Source organism: Cupressus sempervirens, chromosome 7 (genome assembly GCF_028749045.1).
Source record: "Cupressus sempervirens isolate cs-2001-9-10 chromosome 7, ASM2874904v1, whole genome shotgun sequence".
NCBI lineage: Eukaryota > Viridiplantae > Streptophyta > Pinopsida > Cupressales > Cupressaceae > Cupressus > Cupressus sempervirens.
The window spans coordinates 738713530-738733589 of NC_143124.1; the positions used below are offsets into that span (position 1 = coordinate 738713530).

At 34.6% G+C, this 20060-nt stretch overlaps 1 pseudogene; it reads right to left on the bottom strand.

The window, feature by feature from the left end:
* Positions 1–17883, bottom strand: part of LOC149549372 (AP-1 complex subunit mu-2-like) — a 64392-nt pseudogene extending 46509 nt beyond the window's left edge.
* Between the last annotated feature and the right edge of the window lie 2177 nt (positions 17884–20060).

A 20060-nucleotide genomic window follows, 5' to 3' on the forward strand; every position in this document is an offset into this window, starting at 1 on the left:
GTGACACCAACATATCTAGAGACCATTGCACACAAACCAGTCACACATTAGTTTTCCTTTTCATATTTACATTGCCTAAACTTCTAATCACCCCTCATCCCTCTACTCAATCCCTCCTTTGTCTACCACCTTTCCCTTTTTCCCCTAATCCCACCATCATGGTTTCATGAACACTCTAAACTCATGATCCCACTAACATTAGTTCCCTTGAGATCATTGTTTGACCCTTTGACTCCCTCAAACCCTATCCACATTCTTTCAAGCACATTTCCACAAGTCTTAACACTAGTAGTCCTGTCGATCCAACTTTTCACAGGATTGCCTTTGACCTTCTATTCCTGGTCAACACTTAACTCATTCCCATATCACATTCCCACCTGGAGAAGTGCATTTTTTCTTGTGGGATCACTTTCCTGCTATCTTATCCTCATTCCTATAAATTTATACACAAATTTTTTATCTCATGAAAGGTGTTTTCTAGGCCTTTTTAACACTACCCCTAGCCATTTTTTGCAATATCATGATCCTGCCGATCCCGCTAGACCGTGTCCATGAGATTGAGTTTTTAATATTGTGAAAATGCTAAAATAACTATAAAATAAAACTTGAAAGGTTGGTTTTTTGACCCTACTGATCGATCTGGTGTCCTCCACACCCGTAATCACTATACCACATCTTCTCAATGCTCTGGTTGTCTAAGCATAGCCATCATATCATTTAAATCAAAGCTCCTAGTAGCTATATCTCCTCATCCATATGAATGAAAATAAACCTTCCTAGCTCCCCTCAAGCCCCTTATAGACCCCCTATGGTGTCCTATCTTTCTATCTGCCTCCTCTAGTGTCCTCCTTTTCCCCTGGCCTTCTTTCTTTTTTCCTTTTATTCCCCTTTCCACCCTTTTTTCATTCTTCTATGTCCTCCTACTTGCCCTAACTAACTGTAGATTTTCAAGAAGTCATCAAGCCTTGTATTATTTCCCCATTGCCTTCTTGAGGGGGCATCACATAGCCCATTCTCTCCCTTTCTACTCAAAACAGGGGCAACCATGTTGCTTCAAAAAGTCTTCTTCACATTGTTTATATTCAAACTTCTTTGAAATAGTGTTGTTCCAACACTACATCAAAGAGAGACAAAGTGTAGACACCTAAATCTAATTACATAAATAGGTTATCATATTTAGTGATCTCCTAGGACATTATTGATTAAATATTTATTATTTAATTAATTAATCATCATCCCCTAGTTAATTAATTAATTAAATTAACTATAGCCCAATTGATAAAATCAAATGATAACCCAAAATCAATTTATCAATTAAATTAAATATGTTGTCAAATCTATTTAATTTAATCTGATATCCCTTATTTGTTAAATAGACTATTTAATAAATTATCCAAGTCCCTAAAACATCCCTAAGCCCTACCTTTACCCCTAATCCAACCCATTCACCCATACTAACCTCACTTAGCCTCCTTACTAACTCATCCCATCAAAGCTAAGCCACTTGCCCCCTAACCCCCTTTCTAAGCTAAGTCTAATCCCCCTCCTAAATATTTGTAGATCTCTAAGCAAAGGTTAAGACTTGCTAACCCAAGCCAAAGTCAACAAATCCCCCTTATCCTCTTCCATCCCTATCCAGGAGCATTAATGCCTCTTACATGCCATTAATGTATCTTTCATCCCTCTTTATGACTCTTACATCCCTCTTACACACTCATCATCCCTCATTACTCCCTTTGACCAACCTTTATCTCATCCCCTCACAATCATCCTCCTTGTGAGAAGTGTCACCCCCCTATTGGCTCTAAACAAGTGCAATCCATGTGCTTCCCTTTGAAAGCATCTTAGCCCTCCCTCACCATTCTTCCATCCTTGCATCCTGAATCTCCATTTCACTACCCCTTAGCCTATAAATAAAGCCCTTTCCTCTCATAATCCATCATCCACTTTCATACAAACTTATAATGTTATTTTGAGAGCCAAAAAAATACCAAAATACCATCATAATGCTGAAATCCTTCCCTACCTCCATTGTTGAAACACTCATCTATATACACACTTGGTAAAAACCCACACCTATTGGAATCTTGAGAACAACATGAGCATACACCCCTATCCATGAGGGACATATCTATGTCATCATAGGTTATACCATAAGGAGCCTACCATTCTTGGTTTTCCTTTATTCTTAGTGATAACCTTGGTCCTATCATAATTTTTTATTGTTGAGTTGTGTGAATGATTTTTATTAAGTTAGTATTCAGTATTACACTACTAGATTAGGTGATACACCACCTTTATTGGCATCAGGGTTTCAGTGGGGGTGTTCTAAGGATATAACAACATGAATTTGACATGAAGAACTCAAACTTAAAGGTTCTTGATGTTAGCATATAATAGCATGGCATTCAACTAAGTATGAATATGAATTCTGCATCTAGTGTGGGGTCACGATAGATGTTGTTCTTGTATGTAGTGTGTACACGATAATTAATAATGTCATAGTTTGGCTAAGGGTTTCTTTGTTAATAAAACTCAACTAATTTAACTTTCTAACATCTATCATTTAGTTACTATATTTTCATCTCGTAATGATTATAGATCTTATGAACCATCCTTATGTACATATGGATTGATGCATAATCTACATAGATATCTAACTATTTTCTTAATGTTACAATTGAGAATTTTACTCATCACTAACATTGTACCACAACTAGTTAAATATGTTGACCATCTTACCAGATATTTTAATTCAAGCAAATTTCATACTCATCTTGCTAATAACTAACTACTAACTACTAACTACTAACTGACCACTATCTAACCACCCTACTTACTCTAAATACTAACCATTAACTCACCACTAGCAACTAACTTCTAATACTGCTACTAAATTAACCTATATTATTTATATCATTTTATGTAACAATTATATACTTACATCATAATATATATATTTCAACATATATTTATCTTGCATCATATACTATCTTTAATAGCTATCATTATTATACATACTAAACTAATATTCTTATTAATGCTAATACTGACATTACTAACTAAAACAAATTACTAATGTACCCATATTCCTAACTCAACTAGTGACTAATATTTATGTTCCCTAAGTTCTGCTACTACCCTCATACCTTTGACTTAATAATTCCCCAATTTCCTAAAATAACCCAACCTAAACATACACATATCAACATTCAAAACATGTATCTCCTTTCAGCTACACATGAACCCCACCCACCCCCCTCCCGACCCAAGGTGCTAGCTAGTCTCCAGAAAAAATGCACCAACAAAAATAAAATCAAACATGATTCTTTTTTACATTCATGAAAACACAATGAAATTTTCTAAAAAAAATTGTTGTTTTTTATCACAAAATATACAAATCATGAAGATCAAATGTTGAAAATCTCAAAAAAAATCATTGTGTTTTAATTTTTTTGAAATTTAGTCAATACTACAATTTTTAGGGAGGATAGTGGTGTCCCTTACCCAAGTAGTATACTTGGAGGACAATACCAAGCACTTTCCTCTAGCTCTCGTGATTGGAGGGCCGACTTGACTAGTGATATGGTACTGAGTGGAACCTCGAGGTTGGGTCGAATCCCAAGTGCAAAATCTTCACTCTCATGCCAAGTACAAGGAGGGATTTTGTTCATTTATTTTTTCCTTTTGCTTCTATAGAGATGACACCTAGAGTAATGTCAGGGCAATTTCCATGTTGGGCACTAAAGAAAGGGAAGGTATTATGTCCTAGGTATTTTTGACTAGGGTCAAAACATGTTTTGTGCCTCATACTCAAGTACTTGGGTGGTATATGAAGGGTTAGAGGAGATGTGGCATGTAGGATGGGAAGTGCTAGGGACCACCTCTCTCCTCCCTCATCTTATACATAAGACTTATATATGATATCTCTCTAGGTTCTTTTTCTCTTTTAAATTATTATATGGTCCTTTACTTTTGCATGGAATGGTATAGATGGGACATATTTATTTTAATTTATTTGATGGTGACTTATTCCCTAAGTATAGTTACAGGGTGTTTGAGTGTTATTTTTACTTATTTTGTGGATAGACATGCATGGGGATTTTGATGGGACTTAAGATTGTCCCCCAATTTTTTTTAACTTATACATTCCATTTAAGTCCTAGGCTATAGGACATATTTGTTTATTATTTTATAGGGGAGTCATAGGAATATACCTGATGAATTTTTGTATTGCTCTGTAATTGGGGAGTCTCACTCCCCATACATTTTCCACATAGCTTATTGCACTCTTCCAACTTGTAGTTTCAACTTATCATGTGTTACCTTTATGTTATTTTTTTGAATTTTATTATAGCTTTGTGAATTTCTTAGTGTAGTATAACTATGATGTCATAATTAATGTTTTTCCATGTAATCAATAGATTAATGAATCTATTTAAACCACTTATAAAATGAACTCACTACACAAAATGTAATAGAAATAAGATCAATATGAAACTATAAGATTAATCTTTACTATGAATAATGGAACTTGAATGACATCCATTGATAATCCAAGGCTTAGTGAATTTTTCTTTACATGAACAATTTAATTGAAATACAATATATTATATTGCTTTATGATTCAATTGAGCATGAGACAACAATGAATAATCATTACATAAGTATCAAACCACAAACTATCCCTTGATAAGAATCATTTCCACACTTCATCTATGACTATTTTGATATATCAATCCTTCCATTTCAATACAACTAAATGAATGTAATTGTTCTTAGGATGCAACTACCTACTTTCATCTCCCAAGTTCATCAACTTTTCAAGAAGTTACACTTCACAGTAATGTACCTAAGATGGATATTCCATCCTTCCAAATATAATACACAACAACATAGATGGAGATTCTTCATGCAAATGAATCACATATCTACAAGATGCTACATCAATGCATTGAGCAATCCATGCTTTTCCCATTGGCCCATTGAGCACAAAGTCTAGAAATACATAAACAAAACAAAACAACAAGAACCATGGAAACTCTCCTCCCAACCATAGGCCTCCAAAGAGACCATCCCCAAGCTAGGGGAACAAGGCTCAAATTGGGTATACCATACAATCTTGAAAATGCATATACATTACATTGTTACACTTAAACAATCTCATCCCAAGGTATGTTTCACAATGGTTCACAAATGGAAAAATTAACATAGGGTGAAGGTGTGCTTTTCAAATATGAGACTTTCCATAATAAACAATAAATGCAATAAACAATCTCCTTGCCCTTTTGAGGATTTCACAAATCAACAATTATGCCCTTTTGGGGCTTTCACAATCATCCACATCTTCACAATAAATTCCCAAACACACTACCATCATCTATAGCTTTCTTGGAGCACATACTCGATAAACTTCCTCTCTCCACCATACTTTCCTTATCACCCTTAAAGAAAGATATGAATGATTATGTCATACAATGGAGCCCATACTCCAAGGTTCTCAACTACATTGTCAAGCCCAACTAAGCCCTTAACCTTGGACTTCTCTTCCCTTCCCAAAGAGTGAGATAAGTCCTCACACCTATAAACAACATACTTAACAAAATGGAGAAACAAGAGAAAATCAAATGCAACAACACATTTTTCCTCAACACAACAATATCATAATCTTCCCATAACATGAGTCACCATTCCAAAATTTACATGAAGGCTTCATAACAATACAACACCATGCGATCTACTTACACTATGAACTCACACTCCTTCATACTCATGAAAGAAATACCATTATGCAAGTTTGAAGAAAAATAGTACATGGCCAACAAGCACCAACCTTGGTCCTCTGCAAAATGGCCATGAAAGTTGGAGAAGAGATCCCTTTTTCCTTCCCTCCAAGTTTCCAAACCATAAGTGTCTCTAAAGTAAGAGAGTGGGTAGAAAACCCCCTAATTTCATCCCAAGTCCTCTAAAAAGGATCCCAAAAATGGTCATAACATAAGCTTCCTTTACTTACACTTGTTTCTTTCTAAAAATGTTGCATTGACCAAGTAAGAGTGTGTTGAAGAAGTCATGTGACACTCCAATTTCGAATTTCTTTGAAAGTGACTTTTTTGGAGGGCTTCCAAGGTCATCTAGGCTTACTAAAGGTTAAATTTAGACCACCAACCCATACTACTATCATGTGAGCACTTATTTTTCACTAAAATAATGCCCTAGGACCACTTTTTGATCCATAAAAGTTAATAGGAAGTTGGAATATGAATTTCCCTTGATGGAGACAAGTTTCTCCTAACATTCTACCATAAGGGGTTAACTTGGATACTGCATTGGGTTAGGTTTAGGTTAGGTGATAAGCCATCAACACATGGACAACACAAGTGTCAAGTGACACATAAACACAACACATTGCATTTGTAGTGACACGTCTCTAATTATATATAAATTGAACTATTACACACACACACATACAATTCACGTTTACGAAACAAAAATACATTACAACAAGTTTCAAATCTTTCCACTGATTCAACCTTGGCTATGTCATGTTCCCATGGGTTTGAGCCTTGATTCCCAAGTTAATTCCATGGTTAATTTTTGGCACACTAAACTCAATTATCAGTAGTCCAAGAAAACCATGTAAGCAATATATAAATATGTGCAACAAATCATTATCACATTCAATATTAGGTTTGCATATTTCATCATTTCCAATTAACTTTCCTTTTTCATATCATTCCATATAAAACATTCAAAACATTAAAATATCAAATTCTACATATCAACATTAGTCTTTACCTAACATGACCAAATTAGCATTCTAAATAACCTCATAATCGTATTTCTATCATAGTGATGGAATATTGAATCCATGAGTATTGAGTCACCATGCATGTGAATTAGGTCATAGTGAATACCACAATCTATCCTTTACCACTAGTTTTCTTATTAATCATTATAATTTGACAAATTCAGGCATTTCTACAATTCAGTTTCTATTGAACCATTTAATATATCAAATAGCTCCTAATGTGTAGAGATAAGTGTGGATCATCAAAATAAATATGTTAAAATAACATATCCCTATAGTCTCAACAATGTATCAAAACATCGAACTAGAAGTATCATAATGAAAATATGTCATCTGTGCAATGGTGGATTGCACACACATATTTAATGAGTTTTATTTGATAGGCTACAAAACACTAACACTCGCTCTTAGCTAGGGAGGATAAACACCTGAAATATACTACTCCATTATTAATATCAGGAATACATTTTTTTAAGGATATCTTTGATCAAAAGATATCCACCATTTTGATATCATAAGTATTGGTCTTCCAGATTATTGACATATGATATTTATCAAATATTTAACTAACGTTTGATATCACATTTGATATCTTGACTATTGGTCTCCAAGAATATCACCACATGATATTCACTAAGTACTCAAAAGGGTTTATATCACATCTTTAATCATGAGAATTTGTCTCCCAAAATAGAAAAATTCAATATTCACCAAATACTCTTTGAGTAATGGCCTTCCAAAATGTTGATATGTAAGATGTTCGCCAAGTACTATGAATAATGGCCTTCTAGAACTTCAAGTTGCATGATGTCTACCAAGTACTCTATGTAATGGCCCTCTGGAACATTAATTTACATAACATTCACCTTGTACTCAAAAAATGTTTATAAGATATGTGCACATGCATTTTCATAATGCTTACCACATAAACATCCACCATGCAAAGTATAATCTATCATGATCCACATAGACATTGTAAGATATCCATCTTAATAGAAATTAATTTATTGTAAGATCCTCATCTTTCAATAATTTATGGAAATATAAGTGATAATTATTAGGAATTCATCACTTCCTCATAATGTACACAAGGGATATGCCCATTAAAACATGCAATCACATGCATGATACTAAAAGTTTACATCAAGTCAAAAATCTCTCTAATTCTTATGTGATCAAGACCTTCAAGGATCAATTAAAACATATCATCTATCTACTCCTTCTGATTGTAAGGAAACAATAAAGAATATAACTATTTCCACATAACCCATAATAGATCTGAAATATATATGCAATTAAAATCCACATGCAAGAGAATAGACAACATACCCACAAAATTGTGACACAAGATATACCTTGGGAAACCCTCATTAAGGGAAAAAACCTAGCCTCCAAAAGCATCCATCACCATGTATTATTCAGCAAAAACCACCATTGCAACCATGGAAGCCTTCAAAGCCATAACCACAATCAAGCAATCCATATGAACAAGCATGAATACACACATCTCATGCCATGCTTCCAACCTTCACAAATGCTACCTTGGCTAACTTGTCAAGCCTATTCTTGCTCGATTCTTTCCCTTTTTGCCTTCTTATTATCTCACATGCCAACAACTACCCTTGTGACTATTTATATAGTAGTAAGTCCCACAAAACCACCAAGTGGTATTACATAAACCATGTGCTAAAGCCATGTGCTACCTAACCCATTGAACTCACGTTTAATATTGAAAATTTAATTCTTTTTCCCAATATTAAATAATTACATGAAATATTATCATAATGTTATAATACAACACATCAAGTTATCCCATTGGAATCTTTACATGTTTAACATCCATCTAGATGCTCTTAGATATAACATTATATAATGAAATAATATAATATAATATAACAATATTATGCAATGTGTGCAACACTCATTATCTCAACAATCTCCCACTTGTTGCATATATTGCATAGGGTCAATCTGTAGCCACATAAATGAACAAGGGAATAATCCCTCCTAGCACATCCTCCATCATGGATCAAAGAACATCATGTGCTCTACCTAGTACCCACAACAAAATCAAACTATCCAACATCTCAAAAATGAATGATCTCACCTCCTATTATGCCACTACCACTAAATAGAAATAGAAGACATCTAAAGAGAAAGCCACCCAAATTGTCAGATTAGAAGATCATAAAATTATGTACCAACTAAAATACCAAGAACAAAAACCTTATCCAAAAGTAATCACATGTATCCATAGTTGTCAAAATATCCACAGCTGAAATAACACCCACAACAAGTGCCAAACCCATCCAACTATTCATACCTCCAAAGGTATACCAAGTGAATCTCTTATCATCAACATATCCAATCTATAACCTACAATCACAAGCTTTAAGAGAAATACCTGCCACATATATACCAAGACACTCCCACTAGAAATGATAATGTGAAAACTATAACCAATCCACTCACAACATCTCAAAGAAGTGAAACCATGTAGTCTCAAGGACATCCACAAAACATAAACCAATAACCTATAAGAAAAACTCTCATAGCAAGTCTCCAATACTCTCCCAAGCTCTCTAAAACTAATAGAGGAAAGAGATAAAGGAATAACCATGCCATCTCTCACATGACATACATGAACACAAATAAGTGATCACAATCTCTAACCAATCTCAAATCCAATGTAAGTGAAACTAAACATCTAGGAAGATAACCAAGATGAGAGAGAAACCATGCAAATCATAACTTGTATCATGTCCTTATACATTCACCTCTAGATGTAAATTGTGCAAGTATGGTCTCCTCCATAAAACCCCAACCAAGAAGCCTCAAAAACACCCAAACCATATCATATAACTAATCATGGATGTAAGACTCTCACAAGAAGATCAAACTTATAAACCATTCCTAATACAAGGAATATGCCCAATTTAAAATCATCTCCCAAACTCAACCAACATAAAAAGATATGCAAATGGAGATAACCAATGCTAAACCATCTCTCAAATGAACCCTCCATAACTAACTCATGTACCATAGCTCAAGATCCATATCCATGAAATACAAGCATAAAAATAATGCTCTTGAGAGAAATAATGGGCTATAGCTCTCAAGTAGAAAACCACTGAGTAGACCAAGAGTGGAAAATGAGAATTCTCATCAAGATATCCAAGTCTCCAATGAAGAATCATATAAGAACAATCTACTCTCAAGTCCATATATCAGAGCCCAAGTTTCTACATTGGGAGCTCTGGATATTTTGGAACAACTAGAACTTTGAACTATAAAGTGTATCTCTTCAACTTAAAACTAGGTGAACTGAAATAGAACTTGAACTGTTACTTGAATATTTTTCATACTTCAACACTTAGGTTTCAAAACTGAAAATTTTACTTAAATCTAAACATAGAACTAAACTTAGTCTATTGCAAACATGTGTCTTTTGATTGTAATAGTACTTTGTACTATTGTAGGATGGTATCTGAGACTAGGACTTCTGTTAGAGGCCATGGTAGAGGCCGTGGAAGAGGCCATGGTCATGGTAGAGCTATCAGTGTCCATGAGTCTGCCCATGAGGGATCGGCTCATGTTGAGAGCAGGGAAGAGCACACTAGTAGGTAGTAGAAAGAGAGCCATAAAGAGGACCAAGCTAAGTCTGAAGAGGTTGGTTTGAGACAGATGATGCAGACTATTCTAGAATGTCTACCTCTTGTTCAAGAATAGCCCAAAGTGCATCAGACAAAACAAGAGCATAGACCCAGGTCTAGGAGTCCTCGAAAGGATCGTCAGAGGTCCATTGTGTCCACTTAGATGAAGGATCTTTCGAGATCTAAGGTCAAGCCTTTCAATGGGTAAGGTTTGTGTTATGTGGTCGAGCAATGGCTTATTTCCCTCAACAGGATTTTTGCCATGCAAGATTTCAACAGCAATGTTAAGGCAAGATTTGCGATCACTAATTTAGAGAATTTTGGGGCCACTTGGTGGACGATTGAGGAGAAGAAGCTGGGAATCGATATGAGCAGTGTCACGTGGGAACTATTTTTAGAGAGTTTTCATGAATGATTCCTACCAAAGGAATGGAAACAGTAGAGGACAGTCGAATAAGGTGACTATTAAGAACAGGTATCCTTTGCCTAGGATTGATGACTTATTTGATCAAATCAAGGGAGCTACAATATTCTCCAAGATTGACCTTAAGTCAGGATACCACCAGCTTTGCATCAAGGAGGCTGATATTCACAAGACCACTTTTTGAACGCGCTATGGGCATTATAAGTTCATAGTGGTACCCTTTCGGTTGAATAATGCTCCATCGATTTTCATGAGTTTGATGAATGGAGTGTCCTGATCTTATCTAGACAGGTTTGTACTTGTGTTTCTTGATGACATATTGATATATTCTAAGACTCAAAAGGAGCATGAGGAACACCTGTGGTTGGTATTCCATTGTTTGGGGGACAACCAACTTTATGGCAATGCAGCTAAGTGCAAATTCTTCAAATCGAAGATTCAGTATTTAGGGCATGTCATTTCAGGCGATGGTATTTCAGTGGATCTTGCAAAGATTCCGGCGATAATAGATTGGCCTACACTGACTAATGTGTCATAGATTCGTAGTTTCATGGGCCTAGCTGGTTATTATCACAGATTTGTCCAGAACTTCTTTAAGATAGCACATCCTATCACTTCTCTTCAGAGGAAAGGAAGAATTTTGTATGGATAGAAAAATGTGAGGAATCTTTTTAGAAGCTCAAGGGGCTTTTGACCACTACACCTATTTTAGCCATACCTGATCCAGAGGGTGATTTCATGGTGTGTACAGATGCTTCTCTTGAAGGGATTGGGGCAGTGCTGATGCAAAATGGACAAGTGATTGCGTATGAATCACGCAAGCTCAAGGATCATGCGGTAAATTATCCTATGCATGATCTTGAGTTAGTAGTAGTAGTTCATGCTTTGACAAGGTGGAGACATTTCTTGTTGGGGCATAGATTCCAGCTACATAGAGATCATCATAGTCTTCGGTACATTTTCACTCAACCTAATTTGAATGCTCGTTAAAGGTGACAGATGGAGTTTTTATGCGAGTATGATTTTGAGGTTAAGTACATTCAGGGTAAGGAGAATGTGGTGGCAGATGCTTTGAGTCACAGGAGACATGTGGTATCATCGACCACTCTTAGTGTGGATTTGAGGAGTCAGATTCTTCAGGCACTTCCTACAAATTCTTGCTATCAGGAAGTGTGCAGAGAGATAGATTTAGGAAGACCTTTGGAAGGTAGGGTTGTAGGTTATTCTTGAGAATCAAATGGTCTTTTGAGACATTTGGGGATGATTTATGTGCCATTACTGGATGAGTTTTGCACCTTGATTCTGGAAAAAGCCCATCGTATACCTTACTAAGCACATTCAGGTGTCAAGAAGATGCATGCTGATTTGAGATGTTTGTTCTTTTGGTCTGGGATGAAGCGAGACATTGCTGATTTTGTGGCTAGGTGCCTTAAGTGTCAGAGAGTTAAAGAAGAACATCAGCACATGGCTGGACTTTCGCAACCAAATCTCATTCCTTCTTGGAAGTGGGATATCATCTCCATGGATTTCATAGTAGGATTACCTATGACTGTTCGTCGTCATGATGCTATCATGGTCACCGCTGATCAGTTGACTAAGGTGGCACATTTCTCACTGATTAGGTCTTCCTACACAACAACTTCTATAGATAATTTCTTCATGCGTGACATTGTGAGATTACATGGTATTCCTAGAAAGATTATTTTTGACAGGGATCCTGTATTCACATTCGCATTCTGGACATCATTGCAACATGAGCTTGGAGCATAGTTAAACTTCGGTTTGACATATCATCTAGAGACTGATGGTCAGACAGAGAGGGTGAATCAAGTTTTGGAGGATATGTTATGGATGTATGTGATGAATAGGTAGACACATTGGGAGGACTATCTCTACCTAGTGGAGTTTGCTTACAACAACGGGTATCATAGTTCTATTGGCATGGCACCATTTCAAGAATTATATGGACGTCCTTTTTGTACACCCTTGAGTTGGGACAGCCTTGAGGATTGCATCCTATTGGGTCCTAAGATTCTTCATGATATGGAGCAACAGGTAGTGTGAATCCATGAGCACTTGACTATGGCACAGGATAGGTAAAAGAAGTATGCCTATGCTCATAGGACTAATAAGTAGTTTGTTGTGGGTGATAAAGTTTTCTTGAGAGTGCATCCGCGAAAGAGTCTGATCTGATATGGAAAGGGTTCTAAGCTAGCACCTCGCTTTGTGGGACCATTCGAGATTTTAGAGAGGATTGACCTGGTTTCTTACCGCCTTGCTCTACCGCCCAGCCTAGCTCGCATTCATGACGTTTTCCACATTTCAGTGCTTCGGTAGTATATTCCTGATATTGTACATGTTCTTGATTGGAATTCGTTGGAGGTAGAGGACGGGTAGCTGGCTTTGGAGCCGGTTCATATTCTGGAGCAGTGAAAGTTGACCCTCAGGGGTCGAACCATCAAGCAGGTAAGGATCCAATGGGACCCCACTGTTGATTCTTCAGATACTTGGGAGGATGCAGCTAGATTATGGGAGTTATATCCCTACTTGTTTGTAGGCTTCTAGGAGTAAGCCTAATCCAAGGGGGGGTGGATGCAGTGCCTACCCTCCTTCACATCTCTTCTGGACATTTTTGTTGTTATTATCAGACTATGATAGACTAGTTTTATGTTGATGGATTAGTAGTATTGTTTTGAGACTATCAGACAATATGTTATGGATTTAGTGGTTATATGATGAGATCATTTATACTTTATATTTCATGTATGCATGATGATCATTACATTGCTTTCAGTTATTGTTGATGATTAGTTATATGGTTTATTATCTCATGTCTTTTATTATGGATACTTATCCCATACTTGCACGTGTATGGTGTACATGTTTTCATATTGTATGGCATTTCTGATATGGTTAAGGAAGGGAGTCGTAGTCACCTGCTTAGTCGGGATCTACACAATGCACCACTTCCTGCCATTGTCTGTTTAGCTTAGCATTATATATACTGTATGTACATGCATGGGTTTTTCTAGAAGTTGCAGGTACCGGGTATCGACTTCCCTGAATTGCTAGGATGAGTGTACCCTATTATACTATCTCAATGATAAGAGAAGGGAGATAAATTCTCAATTCCAAATCCCAAACCCTTAAACCATTTGTCCTAGTGTGATAGGACAAGTATCTGAATATTTTACACACCGAATGTGTCAGATGACATATTTCGTGACTTTTAACCCTTTAGACTAATTTGGTGTCAATTGCTCTATGATGGGTTTTCATATTTTATCTTGGAGGTCTATGGTGAATTTTCTATTAAGTCTTAATAAATAGATTTAATTAATAAATAAATTACTTGAGAAAATTAATATAAAATATCATGATATTTGATTTTTTTTTTATTAATTAAATGAGAATTAATTGAGGAAAAAGGAATTAAATAAAAGAAAATTAGAAATTAAAATTAATAATAATAATAAAATAATAATAAAGTGATAAATAAATAATAGTAATAAAAGTTATAAAAATTAAAATGAAAGTTAAAAAAATTTAAATAGAAATTATATAAAAAGTAAATTGGAGTTATAAGCTTGCATGGGAGTTAATGCACCTTTTCATTTCTCATATGTCAACAACACGGGGGTTAGTGCATCAATTAAGCACATGGTGTCTACAACCCTATGACTCATCTAGAAGGTTGGAAAAGACACATGCTTAGTTGGTGACACCTTCTAGCTATTTCTAAAAGCATTCTAGATGTTTCCTGAGAGCTCTTTATATTTAGGCATTCCCAGAACCTTAGACATAGCGTGGAAAGCATTTGGAGGATTGGAGGACTTGGGAACTCTGAAGAAGGGAGAAGCTTGCTCTGTGGGTTTTCTAAGGAAGAGCGAATTAGCATCAAAATCTGGGTAGATGCTTGTGATTTTACTTATGCGATTTCCGCATCTTGCATTCCCTTGTCTTCTTCGTGTTTTCCATGTTTTTTCTAAGGATTTTTCTATTTAAATTATATGCATTCTCAATATGGGTAGTTAAATTATAATTGAGAATCTTATTTGCATAAATCTTAAAAGAAAACGGGGCTAGGGTTGAATTGTAGTTAAATTCATTAGAAAGTTATTGAGAAAATAAAGAGAAAATATTTTATAGGAAACTCATAAAATCGTGTATATATATATATATATATATGATACTAGATCTACATTTTCATATTTAAATTCTAAAAATTTATACACACACACACACACACACACACACACACACACACACACACACATATATATATATCTATTTAAATGGAAAAAAAAATTGAGTGAATTACCGCAGTGGAGACTCGTCAAATCGCATTGCGACTTGTATTTGCATTTTTGAAAACATGCTATAAAAACAAATGTTATATGTATTAGATCATGGGTCAGGTGGACGTACCAACCTGACTGTCCTTTGTGCTAAGGTGCCAAGGGATCCAAAGAATTAACCTAGAATTTCACTAAGTTTGGTAGCATTTTTTTTTTAATATGAAAGTAAATACCACATATAACTTATGCACAATAATGTAAGCAATAGCAATGTCCATCTGAAAGTAAACATAACATCCATAACAGATTACATTCTTTAAAGATTCCTTAACGTTGAATTACATCTAAAACAACTAACATACATGAATCCAACATCCACATGAAATAATAATGATAAGTCCAATGTTTATACATTACATTTCCAAATGCTCAATCATCCAATGTACATGTCACAGGGTATGAAATCTCAAAAGAATATACATATATAGAATAAGGTACATCATCCTATTCTAATCCATGATACATCAAAGTAAAGATAATCGCATGATATACATGATACATCATCATAGAAGACATATACATCCATCATAAAAATCAAACATAATAAACTAAGTGCACGGTTCCTCCCAACTATTAATAGCATCATTAGACCATCATGGGCCCTAGCCATCCCTCCATGCATAACATTCCAAATTACCAAAGAGATCATCAGTATTAACATAGTAGGAATGTCACTCATATACTATATCATATGTAGAAAGTAATCTAACATGCAAATATAACCATAAGATAACATCATCTAACATATGCTAATCATCAATAAAAGGATACATATCCACCATCATGAAGGATGCATCAGCCATGATGTCTCAATGAATCTCAAATGATAAGAGTGGAAAAACACTACCACCCGACCGTGTGGTACCTAAGCGGTCCACTCCCACCATGCTGAGGAGATAATCTCAAGTCCCAAACAGGCTATCAAAATCGCATAACACAAATCTCTATAAGTTCAAGAATCCTAAAAGTATACTAACTCAAAGGTTCCAAACACAAAATCGACATCTAATCCCAAAGGCACACAAAGACATGTAGGAACCTACTATGCAAGCAGGAAAGTGTCATCGCATTTATCATGTACAAGTTACCCTAGCAATTAGCTAAACTCCACGGGTCCATACTAATCTCATGTGGCCACTAGTATCCTCTTATATGGACGAGGCATACTATGGAATGCAAGGTCGCAACCATGCATTCTCTCTACTCCCATCCTAGTCTATACAAGCACTCAAGGCATGGGTGAGAACCAAAACACTTATCTTTTTAGGTTCATTTAGTTAGTATTAGGTGTGAATGTTATCACTTATTAATCCAACTTACAATGAGTTACCCTGGTAGCCCCTTAGGGCCTTGGCCCCCATTGCAAGCCACTTCCCGATACTACATGCAGATATCCTACCCTAAGCTCATGGAATCATAAATCTCAAAATCACAAAAGATAATCCATAATAAAATCATCAAATATGTATAAAAACATCAAATCTCCATGAGCAAGCATCCATAGAAAATCATGATCACAATAGCTCTCTATTGGCAACTGAGGTATCACTGATAATCAAAAGTATCCAATGGTTCTCAATAGCCAAATAATATCTCAATCATACTAATCGAAGACTCCAAAATGGTTGAGTCAAGCATGTCACAACATGACATCATCAAGAATAAATCCACATTTCAGTCCCATCATGGCGACTAGAAAATAACCAAGGATAACTGATCGATGACCAAAAATGGTTAAGTCAAGTGTCTCATACATAAGAATCTCAACTATAACAATCAGTAATTACAACCAATACATAGAGCATTCCATCACATAACCATGGTTGGGTTTATAAAGATCGAGATTAAAACATCATCACGACATCACAATCACATAACCCCCAAGCCTCTGGTAGACATCCTATAACTGGTCAACACTAGTCAACCCAAAACCCAAAACAATAGCATAAAGAATGCACAATGCAAACACATGTTTTTGTTTTGCTAAATTTACAAACTTGAATTAAATGTAGAAGTCTCAATTTATGTTTCCAAGTTTGGAGAATGAATGGAGGAACATTTTGTATAGTTTTCCTAACACATGTATTGTTTTGGATGAATAAAAGTTTTCCTTAAAAATCCATCTTCCAATTATAATCTTTTTTTGAAAACATCCCCCACCAAACTATCAATTAACTTTCATATACTTTATTTAATAATTTAAAACAATTAATTAAATTTTAATAGTTAATTTACAATATTATAAACTAATTCATCCTTATAAAAGATGAAACTTTAATACAAATAATTTATCAAATAATAATAATAATTCATTAATAACATTTTACATACTTACATATGTACATATATATATATATATATATATATATATATATATATAAAACTATTGCATTTTTAATAAAACGAAATATAAAATCGAATTATATAAATTCGATTGATGACATATAATATGGAAAGAAGCATTATATAAAACATGCACTTCGCATATAACAAATAGCAGCGACCATACCTAGTGTTTAAAACACCGTCACCACACATAAGTCGTGCGGCCTGTAGTGCCAACACACTGCCAAGTGCAAGTGTTGTGTGCACGGGTTTACGCACGAAGGACAGTCGGGTTGGTACATCTGCCCGATCCATGATCTAATACATATAACGTTTGTTTTTATAGCATTTTTTCAAAAATGCAAATACAAATCGCAATGCGATTTGACGAGTCTCCACTATGGTAATTCACTTGATTTTTCCATTTAAATGTATATATATATATACATACATATATATATACATATATATATATATATATGTATATATATATATATATGTATATATATATATATATGTATATATATATATGTATGTATATATATATATATGTATATATAAATATATAAATATATATATGTATATATATATATATGTATGTATATATATATATATAAATGTATATATGTATATATATAGGTGTATATATATATATAAATTTGTAGAATTTAAATATGAAAATGTAGATCTGGTATCATATATATATATATATATATATATATATATATATATATACACACGATTTTATGAGTTTCCTATAGAATATTTTCTCTTTGTTTTCTCAATAACTTTCAAATGAATTTGACTACAATTCAACCTTAGCCCCGTGTTCTTTTCAGATTTATGCAAATAAGATTCTCAAATATACTTTAACTACCCATGTTGAGAATACATATAATTTAAATAGAAAAATCCTCAAAAATCACATGGAAAACATGAAGAAGACAGGGCAATGCAAGATGTGAAAATAGCATAAGTAAAATCACAAGCATCTATTCGAATTCTGATGCTAATTTGCTCTTCCTCAGAAAACCCGCAGAGCAAGCTCCTCCCTTCTTCAAAGTTCCCGAGTCCTCCAATGCTCCAAATGCTCTCCATGCTATGTCTAAGCTTCTAGGAATGCCTGAATATAAAGAGCTCTCAAGAAACATCTAGAATGCTTCTACAAACAGCTAGAAGGTGTCACCAACTAAGCATGTGTCTTTTCCAACCTTCTAGATGAGTCATAGGGTTGTAGACACCATGTGCTTAATTGATGCACTAACCCCCGTGTTGTTGACATATGAGAAATGAAAAGGTGCGTTAACCCCTAGGCAAGCTTATAACTCCAATTTACTTTTTATATAATTTTTATTTAAATTTTTATAACTTTTATTATTATTATTTATTTATTACTTTATTATTATTTTATTAGTTCGTATTCTGGAGCAATGGGAGTTGACCCTCAGGGGTCGAACCATCAAGCAGGTAAGGGTCCAATGGGACCCTACTGATGATTCTTCAGCTACTTGGGAGGATACAGCTAGATTACGGGAGTTATATCCCTACCTGTTTGTAGGCTTCCAGGAGTAAGTATAATCCAAGGGGGGGTGGATGTAGTGCCTACCCTCATTCACATCTTTTTTGGACATTGTTTTTGTTATTATCAGACTATGATAGACTAGTTTTATGTTGATGGATTAGTAGTATTGTTTTGAGACTATCAGACATTATGTTATGGATTTAGTGGTTATATGATGAGATCATTTAGACTTTACATTTCATGTATGCATGATGATCATTACATTGCTTTCAGTTATTGTTGATGATTAGTTAGATGGTTTATTATCTCATGTGTTTTATTATGGATACTTAGCCCATACTTGCATGTGTATGGTGTGCGTTTTTTCATATTGTATGGCATTTCTGATATGGTTAAGGAAGGGAGTCGTAGTCACCTGCTTAGTCAGGATCTACATGATGCACACTTCCTACCATTGTCTGTTTAGCTTAGCATTATATATATTGTATGTACATGAATGGTTTTTCTACAGGTTGCAGGTATTGGGTATCGACTTCCCTGAAGTGCCAGGATGAGTGTACCCTATTATACTATCTCAATGATAAGAGAAGGGAGATAAATTCTCAAGTCCAAATCCCAAACCCTTAAACCATTTGTCCTAGTGAGATAGGACAAGTATCTGGATATTTTACCCACCGAATGTGTCGGATGACATATTTCATGACTTTTAACCCTTTAGACTAATTTTGTGTGAATTGCTCTATGATGGGTTTTCATATTTTATCTTGGAGGTCTATGGTGAATTTTTTATTAATTAAGTCTTAATAAATAGATTTAGTTAATAAATTAATTACTTGAGAAAATTAATATAAAATATCATGATATTTGATATTTTATTTATAATTAATTAAATGAGAATTAATTGAGGAAAAAGGAATTAAATAAAACAAAATTAGAAATTAAAATTAATAATAATAATAAAGTAATAAAT